At 43.6% G+C, this 15,666-nt stretch overlaps 1 long non-coding RNA gene across 1 annotated transcript; it reads left to right on the top strand.

Annotated features, from left to right (window-relative positions):
- Positions 1 to 2,523: 2,523 nt before the first annotated feature.
- LOC122458777 lies at positions 2,524 to 13,442 on the top strand. The gene is made up of 3 exons (XR_006279023.1): positions 2,524 to 2,537; positions 4,548 to 4,550; positions 13,239 to 13,442. It is a non-coding gene; the product is annotated as an uncharacterized LOC122458777 (long non-coding RNA).
- Positions 13,443 to 15,666: the final 2,224 nt, after the last annotated feature.

Genomic DNA, 15,666 nt, shown 5'->3' with positions numbered 1-15,666 from the left:
CTTTATTCCGATCCATCAGGTGTGTAGCAAAGTCACACCCCAGTAAGCACAACGTTTTCATATGGACATGGTACCTGGAGTTTAAGATCTTGATTCAGCAAGGTCCTTAAGCACAGACATAACATTAAGAATGTGCTTCATCCTGTTGAAATGTAGGGAACTATTTCCCGGTTAAAGTTAAGCAGGTGCTTAAGTGCCTTGCTGAATCAGGGCCTAGATGCGTATAAGGATCAGTTTAGCACTATCCTCTGTAATGCAATGTGAAGTTCTTCCCTGTGCTAAATGGCTGGCCGAGCTCCAGCAGACTGATTCCATGTGCCGTGAATGAGTCTCCATTGCCATCCCTCTTAGTTTCACACTAGTTACTTTCTACTTTTTGGTCCGACCCTGTGAGGTGGTGAATGCCTCCCACTGATCTCTTGAGATCAGGCCCTTTGTTTCTAGCACCTGCAATGTCAAATCTGTCTGGCATCTGATTTGCTAGACGGGGCCCTGGCACAGCACAGTTTGCAGCACTGATGGTTCCCCTGCTTTGAGCAGGGGGTTGGACTAGATGATCTCCTGAGGTCCCTTCCAACCCTGATATTCTATGATTCCCGCTGAGGAGGCGAGAGTAGAGGAGAAACAGGCCTGGAGTTTTCAGCTGCCAGCTGGACTGAGCATCATGGTTTAAAAATAAGACCTCCTCTCCCAGCCAGTTATCAATCTATTTGTTCCAATAGTGAAGATCATCCTCGAACTTCACAGCATCCTGTGCATATTATTAAGCAGTAAGAATAAAATTCACCCCTTCGCAGAGAGCCAGCACAAGTTCATTGCACTACCTAAATAAAAAGTTCTGTGCACAATATTTTAAAATTCTGCAAATTTTATTTGGCAAAATAACACTCCATAATCATGCCAGTTACATTTATTGTGGTAATTTATTTCAAAATACCTGTCAACAGGTATGTCTGTAATAATACAGACATGCACAAAATTTCCCCCAGGAGTAGAGAGTTAAAGAACCCCCTATGACAACCCAGTTCCTGTTTCTCTGTCCCCTTCCCTCCCCCCAGAGCCCAGCTGTGTGGCCAGACACCCACAACCCCTCCCCCCACCTGCAGGGCCCCCCCCATGAATAGACCCACACCTCCTTCCCCCCCTTGCCCAGACACTCATTTCCCCCTCACTCCCCCAAGCCAGGGATCCAGAAGGGGAAATAGCTTGATGCTTGGTCCTAGGCTTGCATGGACTTTCCTGAGCATGGCCCTTTCCTTCCCTCAGGACATGCTGGAACTGCATGCAGGAACTGCAGCTGCCAGGAACCCTCTAGCTCCCTCCTCCTCCCCCCAGCAGTGTCTTCTATGTGCAAGTTAGGCTCTGCTGAGTCCAGTGGCCCTTAGTGGTGGCTAGCAGCACTGCAGCCCATTTCTGTGGGGGAAAGGAAATTCTGCAGACACAACATTAATTTCTGCAAAATTCTGCATTGTGCAGTGGCACAGAATTTCCCCAGGAGTAACTATCCCAGTCTCACTGATATTCATCGGGTGGGTCTGTTCTCTGATTGGCTGGCTGCTGTATCCAACCAATGACAGTACACTTTTCAAACTGGCATGTAAAACTCAACATTTGCACGATCGTTGGCTGGTTTTTCAATCTGTAATTCACCTTCAGTAAATATTTATGCTTATAATTGGCTTAAGGGTCGGATCTAAAGCCCACTGTGTCCATGGAGACTTTTCATTGACTTCAATGGGCTTTGGATCAGGCCCTTGTTGATTATTCATGCTAGCAAAGATCATTCACCAGAATATTCAATGAAATGAAAAAGGGTGCAAACCCATATGAAGTGAATGCATTAAACAATTTGAATGAATATTCGTATATCTTTTTCTGTTTTCTTCCAGCGTTACTGCTTTCTACAGTAGCTGCTACTACAGTAATGGTAGAAGAGATTTCTGCATGCAAATAAACCATGTTGCAAATTCATTAGTGTAACTACTGCTCGGTTGCTAGCTGAGGTGCTGGCTCTGATTTAGGGCATTGTGACACTTAACAACAAACTCAGATTTACTGAGCAGGTGGCTGAGCCAAAATAGTTCAGGAGTTAGCTGAAATAATAACAAGCAAATAGCTGTCAGAATAGTCTTCTTTGTTGATTTGTTAAAGCAGCCTGGGGGAAGATCACCTGTGAACCAGGTACTCCCACATGACATCACATCAAAATACACTCAATCCAGTTCTATTCCTCTGCACAGACAGGAAAGTGCTCTCATGTTAAGATGATATCCGAGTTTGACAAATAGATGAGTTACCTGTGGCACTGGAGAAATCATTTGTGTGTCTTGCCTGTTCAATGGCTCTTTAACAAGTCAATCCTCAAGTCCCACAGCAGCACTTGGGCCTCAGGCTGCCTACTGTATCTGTTGCACTTGGTCTGCCCTCCCTTCAAGATCTACAGTGCTGTGCTGGCCCTTGTGGAGCGGGTGTTTTGACTGACTGGGAAGCAGTGGCCTGGTTCTTAGGTTGGCCTGTGGGAAGGTTTGTCCCACTCTGTTATTCTGGGGGTCTCATTTCCCTCTTTCCCATTCACACAGAGGAAATTCACCCCTGCGCAGAGGGGCAGATATGGGGATGGGTTAAGAAAAAATCCTCCCACTTATGAGGGCTTAAGTGGCATACAGTCTTCGTGCTTGTCCCCGGCCTAACAATGACTATTAGCTAGGCATGGTAACTTCTACACCCCTGCACAAAACATGTGGCAGAGAGCGGACAGCCTGAAGCTGCAGGAGTGCTGCAAGATGCCCCAAAGTGTCACAGCCTTTACGTTCTACCCAGGGAACTATCGCACTGAAAATGATCACCTGACATGCTTGAGTACAAGGGAACTAGATTCAAGCAGTAGCAGAGCCAGCATCTAATAACAAAGTTAAGCATATCTGGCACTATATATTCAGTTGTATGCTGTCTTTGTTACTTGCTGTTTTGTTTACAGTATGGGTTTCTGGGCTAAAGGTTAGACGGGAATCAGAAGGTCTGGATTCAGATCTCTGCCATTCAGTTATGTGGCCTTGAGTAAGCCACTTATAACTTTTCTGTGCCTCTGCAAAATGTGGATAGTAATACATATTTGTCATGAGCATTAGCACTTGTGAGGCTTACAATATGTTTGTGAAGCACGTTGAGATAACTGACTGAAAGCTTAGCGATCATACAAAAGCGAGGGTGGGTTGGTGCAGTAGCGAATATTGCTGGCTATGGGCGCTAGGAGCAGCAGTGCTGGTGATCTATACCCTTGGTGGTGAATTCTGACTGCCATAAAGAAAAGGAGGACTTGTGGCACCTTAGAGACTAACAAATTTATTTGAGCATAAGCTTTACAGCTCACTTCATCGGATCCTCACGAAAGCTTATGCTCAAATAAATTTGTTAGTCTCTAAGGTGCCACAAGTACTCCTTTTCTTTTTGCGAATACAGACTAACGTGGCTGCTACTCTGAAATCTGACTGTCATGGAGATCCCTGGTGTGAAGTCTGTGTACCTGGCCTTTGGACTAGGCCAAGTTTTTCATCCGTGGCTAGTGATTTTTGGGCACCCAACTTGAGCCACCTGAAGGGGCCTGATTTTCAAAGGGCAGGTGCTCAGCACTTTCTGAGAATCAGGACTTTTTTCAAAGGGGTCTCAAGTTGGGCACCCAAACTCACCAGTCACATTTGAAAATGTTGACGCTTTGTGTTTACAAAGTGCTGCATAAGTGCTAAGCATCATTATTATTTCCACAACAAATCAATTGTGATAACTCAGAGAACTGATGCTTGGTCCCAGGCTGTGAAGGCTATGACGGATACGGAGGCAGCTGTGGGAGTGACTCCTGTAGTGGAAGACACAATGAGGATGACTGGATGTGGAAGCTGTGGTATGTACATGATCCTGGAGGGGGGATCTGGTAAGAGTTTTTTCTGCATGAAATGCCGTCCTATAGAGCTGATGGAGGAAAAGATCCGAGGTTTGGAGATGCAGGTGGAAAGTCTGGATGAGTTTAGGAAGGGGTTTGAGCAGATGATGGAGCAAAGATATGAGGTATCTGAAGGGAACAGCTCAGACTCACAGATAGAAGCAGGGCTGGGGAATTTTGAGGGGAGACTGGGTGAGGAAAGTGGTCAGTGGAAGCATGTGACTAAAAGAACCAGGCAGAGGAAAAGATGGGCTAGTGAAGGAGAAATAGAGCTTAGGAACAGGTTTGCAGAGTTGGAAACTGAAGAAGGGGCTCAGCAGGTAGTTGCTGAAGGTGGAAGGGCAAGGAAGAAGAGAAGAGAGGCTAGTCCTATAGGAAAAGGGGAAGAGTCAAGGGAGACTACACCAAATATGAGCTCCAGGAGGATACAGGATGGATTGAAGGGGATTATAAGGGAAAATAGGAATGGAAAGAACTTGCAGCCAGAGGGAACAGGGGAGAGACTGGAGAATAGCACTGTCACCAGGAAAAGGCAGGTCTATGTGATAGGGGACTCTTTATTGAGAAGAATAGACAGGCCTGTAACCAGAGCAGATCCAGAGAATAGAAGGGTGTGCTGTCTTCCGGGTGCTAAGATACGGGATGTAGACCTGAGGTTGAAAAGGATCCTAGAGGGAGCGGGAAAGAATCCCCTAATTATCCTTCATGTGGGAACAAATGATACGGCTAGATTCTCGCTGGAAAGTATTAAGGGAGACTATGCTAGGCTGGGGAAGACGCTTAAGGAAATTGAGGCTCAGGTGATCTTTAGTGGGATCCTGCCTGTTCCTAGAGAAGGGCAACAAAGGTGTGACAAAATTATGACTATCAACAGATGGCTTAGGCAGTGGTGCTATAAGGAGGGCTTTGGGATGTATGGCCACTGGGAGGCATTCATGGACAGAGGACAGTTCTCTCGGGATGGACTTCATCTGAGTAGGGAAGGAAATAGACTTCTAGGATGGAGGCTGGCACAACTGATAAAGAGAGCTTTAAACTAGGAATTTGGGGGAGATGGTTGGGAGATGTCCAGGTAAACTCCACACCAGATTTTAGCATTGAGAGGGAAGAAGATGAAGTAAGAAAGGATACAGCCGTGGGTAGAAGAATGTATATAAGGAGCGAGAGCAGTGTGGATACTAGTCTAATAGGTTATACTGGCTGTAGAATGACTGTGCCTAATAGGGTACAAAATGTGAGCGAGGCCAAACAGCAAAAATTAAGATGTTTGTAGACCAATGTGAGGAGCCTAGGTAACAAAATGGAGGAACTAGAGCTACTGGTGCAGGAAGTGAAACCAGATATTACAGGGATAACAGAAACATGGTGGAATAGTTGTCATAACTGGACTACAGGTATTGAAGGGTATGTGCTGTTTAGGAAAGACAGAAATAAAGGCAAAGGTGGTGGAGTAGCATTGTATATCTATGATGAGGTAGAATGTAAAGAAATAAGAAGCGATGCAATGGATAAAAGTCCGTCTGGGCAAAAATTACACTGGGGAAGATAACTAGTAGAGCCTCTCCTACGATAGTGCTTGGGGTGTGCTATAGACCTCCGGGATCTAATCTGGATATGGATAGAGCCCTTTTTAATGTTTTTAATAAAGTAAATGCTGATGGAAACTGCATGATCATGGGAGACTTTAACTTCCAGATATAGACTGGAGGACCAGTGCTAGTAATAATAATAGGGCTCAGATTTTTCTAGATGTGATAGCTGATGTATTCCTTCATCAAGTAGTTGCTGAACTGACTAGAGGGGATGCCATTTTAGATTTAATTTTGGTGAGTAGCGAGGACCTCATAGAAGAAATGGTTGTAGGGGATAATCTTGGCTCAAGTGATCATGAGCTAATTCAGTTCAAACTGAACGGAAGGATTAACAAAAATAAATCTGCAACTAGAGTTTTTGATTTCAAAAGGGCTGACTTTCAAAAATTAAGGAAATTAGTTAGGGAAGTGGATTGGACTGAAGAATTTATGGATCTAAAGATAGAGGAGGCCTGGGATTACTTTAAATCAAAGCTGCAGAAGCTATCGGAAGCCTGTATCCCAAGAAAGGGGAAAAAATTCATAGGCAGGAGTTGTAGACCAAGCTGGATGAGCAAGCATCTTAGAGAGGTGATTAAGAAGAAGCAGAAAGCATACAGGGAGTGGAAGATGGGAGGGATCAGCAAGGAAAGCTACCTTATTGAGGTCAGAACATGTCGGAATAAAGTGAGACAGGCTAAAAGTCGAGTCGAGTTGGACCTTGCAAAGGGAATTAAAACCAATAGTAAAAGATTCTATAGCCATATAAATAAGAAGAAAACTAAGAAAGATGAAGTGGGGCCGCTAAACACTGAGGATGGAGTGGAGGTTAAGGATAATCTAGCATGGCCCAATATCTAAACAAATACTTTGCCTCAGTCTTTAATAAGGCTAAAGAGGATCTTAGGGATAATGGTAGCATGACAAATGGTAATGAGGATATGGAGGTAGATATTACCATATCTGAGGTAGAAGCGAAACTGAAACAGCTTAATGGGACTAAATCGGGGGGCCCAGATAATCTTCATCCAAGAATATTAAAGGAATTGGCACCTGAAATTGCAAGCCCATTAGCAAGAATTTTTAATGAATCTGTAAACTCAGGAGTAGTACCGAATGATTGGAGAATTGCTAATATAGTTCCTATTTTTAAGAAAGGAAAAAAAAAGTGATGCGGGTAACTACAGGCCAGTTAGTTTGACATCTGTAGTGTGCAAGGTCTTGGAAAAAGTTTTGAAGGAGAAAATAGTTAAGGACATTGAAGTCAATGGTAAATGGGACAAAATACAACATGGTTTTACAAAAGGTAGATCGTGCCAAACCAACCTGATCTCCTTTTTTGAAAAAGTAACAGATTTTTTAGATAAAGGAAACGCAGTGGATCTAATTTACCTAGATTTCAGTAAGGCGTTTGATTCCGTGCCACATGGGGAATTATTAGTTAAATTGGAGAAGATGGGGATCAATATGAACATCAAAAGGTGGATAAGGAATTGGTTAAAGGGGAGACTGCAACGGGTCCTACTGAAAGGCGAACTGTCAGGCTGGAGGGAGGTTACCAGTGGAGTTCCTCAGGGATCGGTTCTGGGACCAATCTTATTTAATCTTTTTATTACTGACCTTGGCACAAAAAGTGGGAGTGTGCTAATAAAGCTTGCAGATGATACAAAGCTGGGAGGTATTGCCAATTTGGAGAAGGATCAGGATATTATACAGGAGGATCTGGATGACCTTGTAAACTGGAGTAATAGAAATAGGATGAAATTTAATAGTGAGAAGTGTAAGGTTATGCATTTAGGGATTAATAACAAGAATTTTAGTTATAAGTTGGGGACGCATCAATTAGAAGTAACGGAAGAGGAGAAGGACCTTGGAGTATTGGTTGATCATAGGATGACTATGAGCTGCCAATGTGATATGACTGTGAAAAAAGCTAATGCGGTTTTGGGATGCATCAGGAGAGGCATTTCCAGTAGGGATAAGGAGGTTTTAGTACCATTATACAAGGCACTGGTGAGACCTCACCTAGAATACTGTGTGCAGTTCTGGTCTCCCATGTTTAAAAAGGATGAATTCAAACTGGAGCAGGTACAGAGAAGGGCTACTAGGATGATCCGAGGAATGGAAAACTTGTCTTATGAAAGGAGACTTAAGGAGCTTGGCTTGTTTAGCCTAACTAAAAGAAGGTTGAGGGGAGATATGATTGCTCTCTATAAATATATCAGAGGGATAAATACAGGAGAGGGAGAGGAATTATTTAAGCTCAGCACCAATGTGGACACAAGAACAAATGGGTATAAACTGGCCACCAGGTAGTTTAGACTTAAAATTAGATGAAGGTTTCTAACCATCAGAGGAGTGAAGTTTTGGAATAGCCTTCCAAGGGAAGCAGTGGGGGCAAAAGATCTATCTGGCTTTAAGATTCTACTCGATAAGTTTATGGAGGAGATGGTATGATGGGATAATGTGATTTTGGTAATTAATTGATCTTTAAATATTCAGGGTAAATAGCCTAATCCCCTGAGATGGGATATTAGATGGATGGGATCTGAGTTACCCAGGAAAGAATTTTCTGTAGTATCTGGCTGGTGAATCTTGCCCATATGCTCAGGGTTTAGCTGATCGCCATATTTGGGGTCGGGAAGGAATTTTCCTCCAGGGCAGATTGGAGAGGCCCTGGAGGCTTTTCACCTTCCTCTGTAGCATGGGGCACGGGTCACCTGAGGGAGGATTCTCTGCTCCTTGAAGTCTTTAAACCATGATTTGAGGACTTCAATAGCTCAGACATGGGTGAGGTTTTTCATAGGAGTGGGTGGGTGAGATTCTGTGGCCTGCGTGGTGCAGGTGGTCGGACTAGATGATCAGAATGGTCCCTTCTGACCTTAGTATCTATGAATCTATGAATCTATGAATTATGATTTCAAGTAGGGAACAACAATAGGAGCTGTGCGTGGCCCTTTTTTAATAGAAATGCCATTACCCATTATCAGTATATCACAGAGATGGCAAATATAGAAGACATGACAAGGGTGAATAGACTGCTTTTGTTATTTTAAGTTTTCCATTAGATGTAAGCAAGTCTTTAAACTCAGTCAGGCATCCACATCACATGCACCAGGGCAGGGAATTCAACAAATGAGCAGAGAATCCAAAGGGCCAAGTCCCAGGTGATGAGATGATTCACATCATGCAAGGAATATTCAAGTGTTCTATTGAAGCTGAGCACAGAGATCAAGCAGGGACACAGGCAGCAGTAGCACGCCTAAGAAAGTGGGAAGAAGGCTGTACAAAGTCTCCTATAGCTATTAGGCATAATGAACCAAATTTGACCCTGTTGTAAGTGGGGATAGCATAATTTTGCTTACATCAGTGCTGCATTTGTCCACCGCTAGCTATTCATTTGTATGAATTTTTAGCAGCAGCACTTTTCATTTTCAAAGTGCAATAAAAAAAAATAGCAGTTAAGCCTCACAACACCTATGTGAGGAAAGTGGGTATTATTTTCCCCAGAGTACAGAGGGGGGAGGGGAGGTAAGTGAGGCATATGGCAGTTAAGACCTACATTTTCAAAAGTGGCCTCTGATTTTGTGTGCTTTCGTTTTTGTGGCCCCCAAACAGAGACATCTTAAAGTGGCCTAAACTTCATAGGGCAAGTGTGCAACACTCTCTGAAAATGAGGATCATTTCAGGTATCTCAAGATAGCTATCCAAAAACTGAAGCATGAAAAATTTAATTATATGTGTTACACTAGTGCCTGGAGTTCTCAGGTGAGTCTGGGCCTGCATTGTGCTAGCACCAAGCCCCAAAGAGCTTACAGTCTACATAGAGAAGACAAGGGGAAAAGAGGCATAGAGAGGTAAAGTGAAAAACTTAATGTAGTGTAGAGAGCCTGGAGTTAGCAGCATCTATCCTGGCCCCTCTATTTACATCTGTCTGGGAAAGGGAAAACGTGCCAGATGAGTGGACCAATGGGGTTAAAGTGAAGATACTAAAGAAAGGAACTCTCAGTGATTGTAATAACTGGTGTGGGAGCACATAATAGAACAATACTTAGAATGGCAATGGCAACTCTACATAAATTTCATAGACTTTGAGAAGGCTTTTGATAGCATTCACAGGACCAGCCTATGGCACATTCTGCGCGCGTATGTAATCCCTCTCCATAAAATCAACATCATCAAAAGCTTCTATTCCAACTTTACATGCAGTGTTGATCACAGTGATCTCAGTTTTGAGTCAAAACAGGAGTATGTCAGGGGTGGGTCATGTCTGCAAACCTCTTCAACATTACCATCAACTGAGTTACACAGCATACAACAGAAGACATGCCAAGAGGCATTAAATGGTCACCCTTCTCATCCCTTGATGACCTGGACTTCGCAGATGATCTCGCTCTCGTATCACATACCCAGCACCATATACAAGAAAAAACAACTCGATTCAACACATTCAACCAGCAAATTGGACTAAAATCAACCACAATAAGACAGATATCATGATCTTTAATATTGCCTCACCATCACCAGTACGAATAGAAGATCATGTTCTCACCAATGTAGAAACATTCACCTACTTGGGCAGCACCATGAGCCAGGATGGTGGAACAAGCCAGGACATCCGGAAGAGAATCAATAAATCCAGGAACACCTTCAGGAGCTTAAATACAGTCTGGAAATCATCAAAATACAACACCAAAACCAAACTCAAGATTTATCAGAGCTACGTACTTTCAACACTCCTTTATAGTGCAGAATGCTGGGGAATGAGAAAGTATGATATGTCCAAACTGTCTTCATTTCATACAACCTGCTTCAGAAAAATCCCCCATATCTTTTGGCCCAGAACAATCTCAAACCAAGATCTATTGACACAGTGCAGCCAAAAGGATATGAGCACCATCATTGCCAGGAGGTGTTGGAGATGGATCGGTCATGTGCTTTGGATGGAAAATAATTCCATCACCAGAGTAGCAATAAGATGGACACCTGAATGCAAGTGAAAACAAGCCTGCCCGAAAACAACATGGTGAAGAGCTGTGGAAGCTGAGCTGAAAAACCTGGGTCACAGCTGGGGAACCATTGAAAGACTTTCCAGAAACAGACAGGAATGGAGGACCTTCATTGCTGCCCTAAATGTCAGAGGCGTAATGGGAACATGATGATGATGATGAGTACAGATATATCCCAACCTAGTATAAGATAAGATGGTTTGAGAAAATAATGAATAGGGATGTTTTATCCAAGTTATCAGGAACAAGGGGAGGTAACAAACATGTAAGGTGGTGTGTAAGTTGTGTATTCCAGTCGTTTGGCTTAGCCTATAAATGTCAGGGTACTTCACCTTAATCCTTTGCCTAGGGGGCAGCGGAAAGTCCCACCGCTGACTGAGCTGAGCCCATTGTAATGAGCATACATGTGTTAGTGTAACTGTAGACATTGACCCAGGGAGCTAGTATTGTGCTTTGTTGACATAAACCTGGCCAAATGCCCTCGCCACCGAACCATAACATTGAGGTCTTCTGAACTAAAATGCTGCACTATCGACCAATAGCTTGACCTAATCCATAAATTCGTGAATTAATTTTAAGGTTTAATTTCTTATTATTTGCAGACTTTGATTCACAGCCCCTGGTTCAGGCCTCAGACCTTGCACCAGGCGCAGTGCTCCAGACTTTCTCTACTATACTGAGAACCAATAGAAAACAGCCAAGACTGGTGGGATAGGATAAAACAAACTAACCTGGGGTGTAGCATACGCTGCAGAGGTTTGCATGAAATTTAAGGGGAATTAAAAATGTTTGGGGGAAATACAAGTCAAAGGGACCAAAGCATAAGCAAAAGTGGTCATCTCCTGCAGTGTAAGCATTGGTAGGAATATGGAAACATTCTTTCAGTATTCTAAGATATTTTGATGATCAATTGACGTACTACTTAAGTGAAATTTCTGAGTTAAAGATAACACAATAGTGTCTGAGTTGAGCTTCCACTGCTAGAATCAAATTAAATGTATCAAAGATACAGTTAGACATCTGGGTATTGATTCTGGGCTAATCAAAAGCAGATATATTTTCTGGCATTTGGCTGGTATTGCTTAGTCAATAAAATGCATGAGGCCAAATTCAGTCCTGGTGTCAGCAGGTTCAACTCTGACTTCAGTAGAATTACAGGTGCTTGACCTGGGTCTGAATTAGGCCCATGATATTGTAGTCAACTGTTGTGATTTTTTTTAAAAAAAGGTGTTTAATTTTGAAAGCATCATGTTAACCATGCTGTGTTATGCATTACGACCTGAACTGGCCAGGTGCTAAGAATCTCTCGAGAGGTTTTGGGGCTTCCTCAGCTCTCTTTGAAGTCAACAGGAGTTGGGAGTGTTGATTGCTGAGCACCTTTCAGGAGGTGTTTTATCACTTGAGAGGACTGGGTTGTAAAACAGCAACCACCTGACACCTGGTGTTTAGTGCAGCTAGTATACAGAGAATAAAGTGAATTACTTTACTTACCTATGTGTTAGAGAGAGACTTTTGTAACAATCTGTGCTAGGCTCTAACCTTCTGCAGGAGGCCAGCCTAGATTATCACAGTGGTAACTTTTGGCCTTACACCATTGCACTTCCATAGATTGTAACTGATATCGGGACTGGGCTGAGTGTCCCTGTCACAAGCTCTTACCATTGCGAGTGTCTAATATAAAGCCATGCTTTCCTCACTGTGAATTCTATGTAGAACAGGTCCCCATAAGCCTGAAATGGAGTCAGTGTAGAATCTTCTCATTCTAATGCCTAGGAGTATATCAGTGCAGATGCTCAGCTGATGTGGTGGGCCAGATGGCCAGATTCTTCTCTCATTTACACCAGAGTACAACTGGAATAACAAACTGGATTTTGTCAAAGGTACAGTTAGTGACATCCACATTTGAATTTGGGGCTGCGTACCCCCAATTTACACTTGTGTAAATGACAGAAGATTTTTATCCCTACGTGTGTAGTATCTGAGCCCTGTGTGGATGTAAGAACACCTTGCATGCCTTTATAAACTGTGGAACTAGTATCACTAGAGCTCACCGCCTCTTTCTTTATGGTCTATCAAATCCCTGATATATATAAGGTATTAGTGACGTGACAACATTTTATTTAATGTGCCGTGTGAGTCAATCTTGTGGCCAAAGACTCTTTAGTTCCATCCTTGGATGGGTACTGCTGCCACCACCAAATGAGCTAGACAAAGATTCAGGAAAAGGACCACTTGGAGTTCCTGTTTCCCCAAAATATCCCCTCAAGCCCATCTAGTGGCAAGAGAACTGAGAAACACTCTACATGCCACCAGGGGGACCAAGATGAACAAAGACCCCATCAGGGTCATAGGTACTAAAGTAGGAAACAGTGATGCTTAATACTTTCCAGCACACTTGAATCTGAAACTGTGCTTCTTGGGGTGTAGGAGCCTGATCATGTGGGGTGCTGAGCATCTTCAGTTTATACTGAATTGAAGTAAATAGGAGTCCAGGGTGCAGTACTTTGCAGGATCAGCCTGGCAGAGATCAGTGCATTTGGGTTCATGGCAACTAAGGGAGCCAACAGTCACAAGCAAAGGGAGATGATAAACTAGCTTTCTGTGAACTATGTGGCATATACAGAACACATGATCATGTTGTGTGCTACAAAGGTTTTATTGGCACATGCTTGGGATGACCTGGTGTCTGTGATAGACCCAGGCCAGTTGGGTACAGCAGAGTTGCCTTATTGGGATTCAGGAAGTTGGTGGGCGAAGCCTGCCCACTGCTAAAGGATACCCCCCCCCCGCCTAAGAGGGAGGTCCACAGGATCTGGAAAACCAAGTAATTCCAGGGGACAACTAATGAAATAACAGGGATAGGAGTGTGGTCAAAGGATCAAACGAAGGGAACCGGACGGGGACACCGAGCAGAGAACCCCGGACAGCACCCACTGCTCCTCGAAGGCATCAAGGGAGTCAGAGGACGCCGCCCAGAGGAATTCTGCCCAGATATGTGAATGGACCGAGGATCGGAAATAGGCCCCACAGTCACAGGAGACTCCATCGGCCAATCTCCTCACTCTGGTTTTATAAGTAGCCACTTTAGCCAGGGCCAGGAGGAGGTTGACCAGGAGGTCCCGTGACTTAGTGGGGCCATGGATAGGGAGTGCATAGATAAGGAGGGGAGGGGAAGAATGCAACCGAAGGTACAGCAGAGTAGCAGAAGTCAGATACACCGGCCACTGGATTAACAGTTTTCTGTTCCCTAACTGACCAGAGCAGGAGCTGCTCCAGGCTAAGGAGAATAATTGACTTCAATTAACCTGCAAAGAGTCAGGTGAGGCCATTAAGCTAATGTGACCACCTGATCCTAATTAAGGCCCCTCTGATAATATAAAAAGGCTCACTCCAATCTGGCAGAGAGGAGCGGAAGTAGGACTGGCTAATGAAGACACTCTCAAGTCATGGGTAAGGGAGAAGCAGGAGAGCTGTGGGGGAAGTGGCCCAGGGAAATGTAGCAACTCTGTCAGTAAAAGGTTGGCTACCAACAGCTGCTACCATTAGGGTCCCTGGGCCAGAACCCAGAGTAGAGGGCAGGCCTGGGTTTCCCCCAACCCACCACTACAGAAACATCTCCTGGGAGGGGAAAACAGGCCCCTGTCAGGACAGGAAGCTAAATTGTTTTAGCATGAGGCTGTAGGAGCAACAGAGACTGTGGGAATTCTCTCACCAACCCCCATTGCTGGCTTATGATGAAAAGGGCTCAGTACACTGTATTGGCCCTAGAGAGAGAGAAGGGATATGTGGAGGGTTGCAGTGAGCCTCTGAAGCTAGCTGGAAATGCAGGACCAATGGGGCCAAGCTTGGAGCTCTGCCACATATCATAAATATAAAGGGAAGGGTAACCACCTTTCTGTATACAGTGCTATAAAATTCCTCCTGGCCAGAGGCAAAACCTCTTCACCTGTAAAGGGTTAAGAAGCTAAGGTAATCTTGCTGGCACCTGACCCAAAATGACCAATGAGGGGACAAGATACTTTCAAATCTCGAGGGGGGTGGTGAACAAAGGGTTTAGTCTGTCTGTGTGATGCTTTTGCTGGGAACAGATCAGAAATGCAAGCCTTCCAACTCCTGTTAAGTTAGTAAGTCATCTAGCTAGAAAAAGTGTGTTTAATTGCTGGTAAAATAAGCTGTGCTGAATGGAATGTATATTCCTGTTTTTGTGTCTTTTTGTAACTTTTTTAAGTTAAGGTTTTAACTTTTTTAAGTTAAGGTTTTTAAGGTTTTGCCTAGAGGGATTCTCTATGTTTAAAATCAGGATGGTAAATACCTTACAGGGTAATCAGATTCAAGAGGTGATTCTTTTACCTTTTCTTTAATTAAAATTCTTCTGTGAAGAGCCAGATTTTTTCATTGTTTGGGTCTGTGTTCACCTGTACCAATTCTTGAAGATTATTATCAAGCCTTCCCCAGGAAAGGGGATGTAGGGTTTGGGAGGGATATTTTTGGGGAAGATGTCTCCAAGGGGGCTCTTTCCCTGTTCTTTGTTTAAAATGTTTGGTGGTGGCAGCATATGGTTCAAGGACAAGGCAAAGTTTGTACCTTGGGGAAGTTTTTAACCCAAGCTGGTAAGAATAAGCTTAGGGGGTCTTTCATGCAGGTCCCCATATCCGTACCCTAAAGTTCAGAGTGGGAGAAGGAACCTTGACACCTGGGTAGCTCACTCAAGGCTTTGCCACTCATGAATAATGTGGACTACCCCAAACTCAAGTGGGAAAAATCATTATACCACACCATCCTCTAGTCTGCTGTATAAATATATATTTGCATGAAATGCTATATTAAAAGAACATTATTGAAGTTGCAATGTCAAGCCCTGAAAGTTGGAAAATACCAGGCTTATGGTTGCCTGTGCAGCTTTAATTCAGCCCCCTTTTGTTTATGCATTATGATACAATCTTTAATTACATGATGTGTTGTTTTTTCATGACTCTGACATCATTCAGTGCACAGAGTGGATAGTGCTCATTGAATGAACAGCTCTTAAAAATTATATTTTCTCCTTGTTGTTCATTGTTTGGCCCCAGGCCTTATTTTTTTGCACATTATTCAAACTCTGCTCTGAAGTCAGAATTTTTAATTTCTTCTCTGGTGCTCATCACTAAAC

This window comes from Dermochelys coriacea, chromosome 2, assembly GCF_009764565.3.
Source record: "Dermochelys coriacea isolate rDerCor1 chromosome 2, rDerCor1.pri.v4, whole genome shotgun sequence".
NCBI lineage: Eukaryota > Metazoa > Chordata > Testudines > Dermochelyidae > Dermochelys > Dermochelys coriacea.
This window is presented reverse-complemented; position numbering and strand designations above follow the sequence as displayed.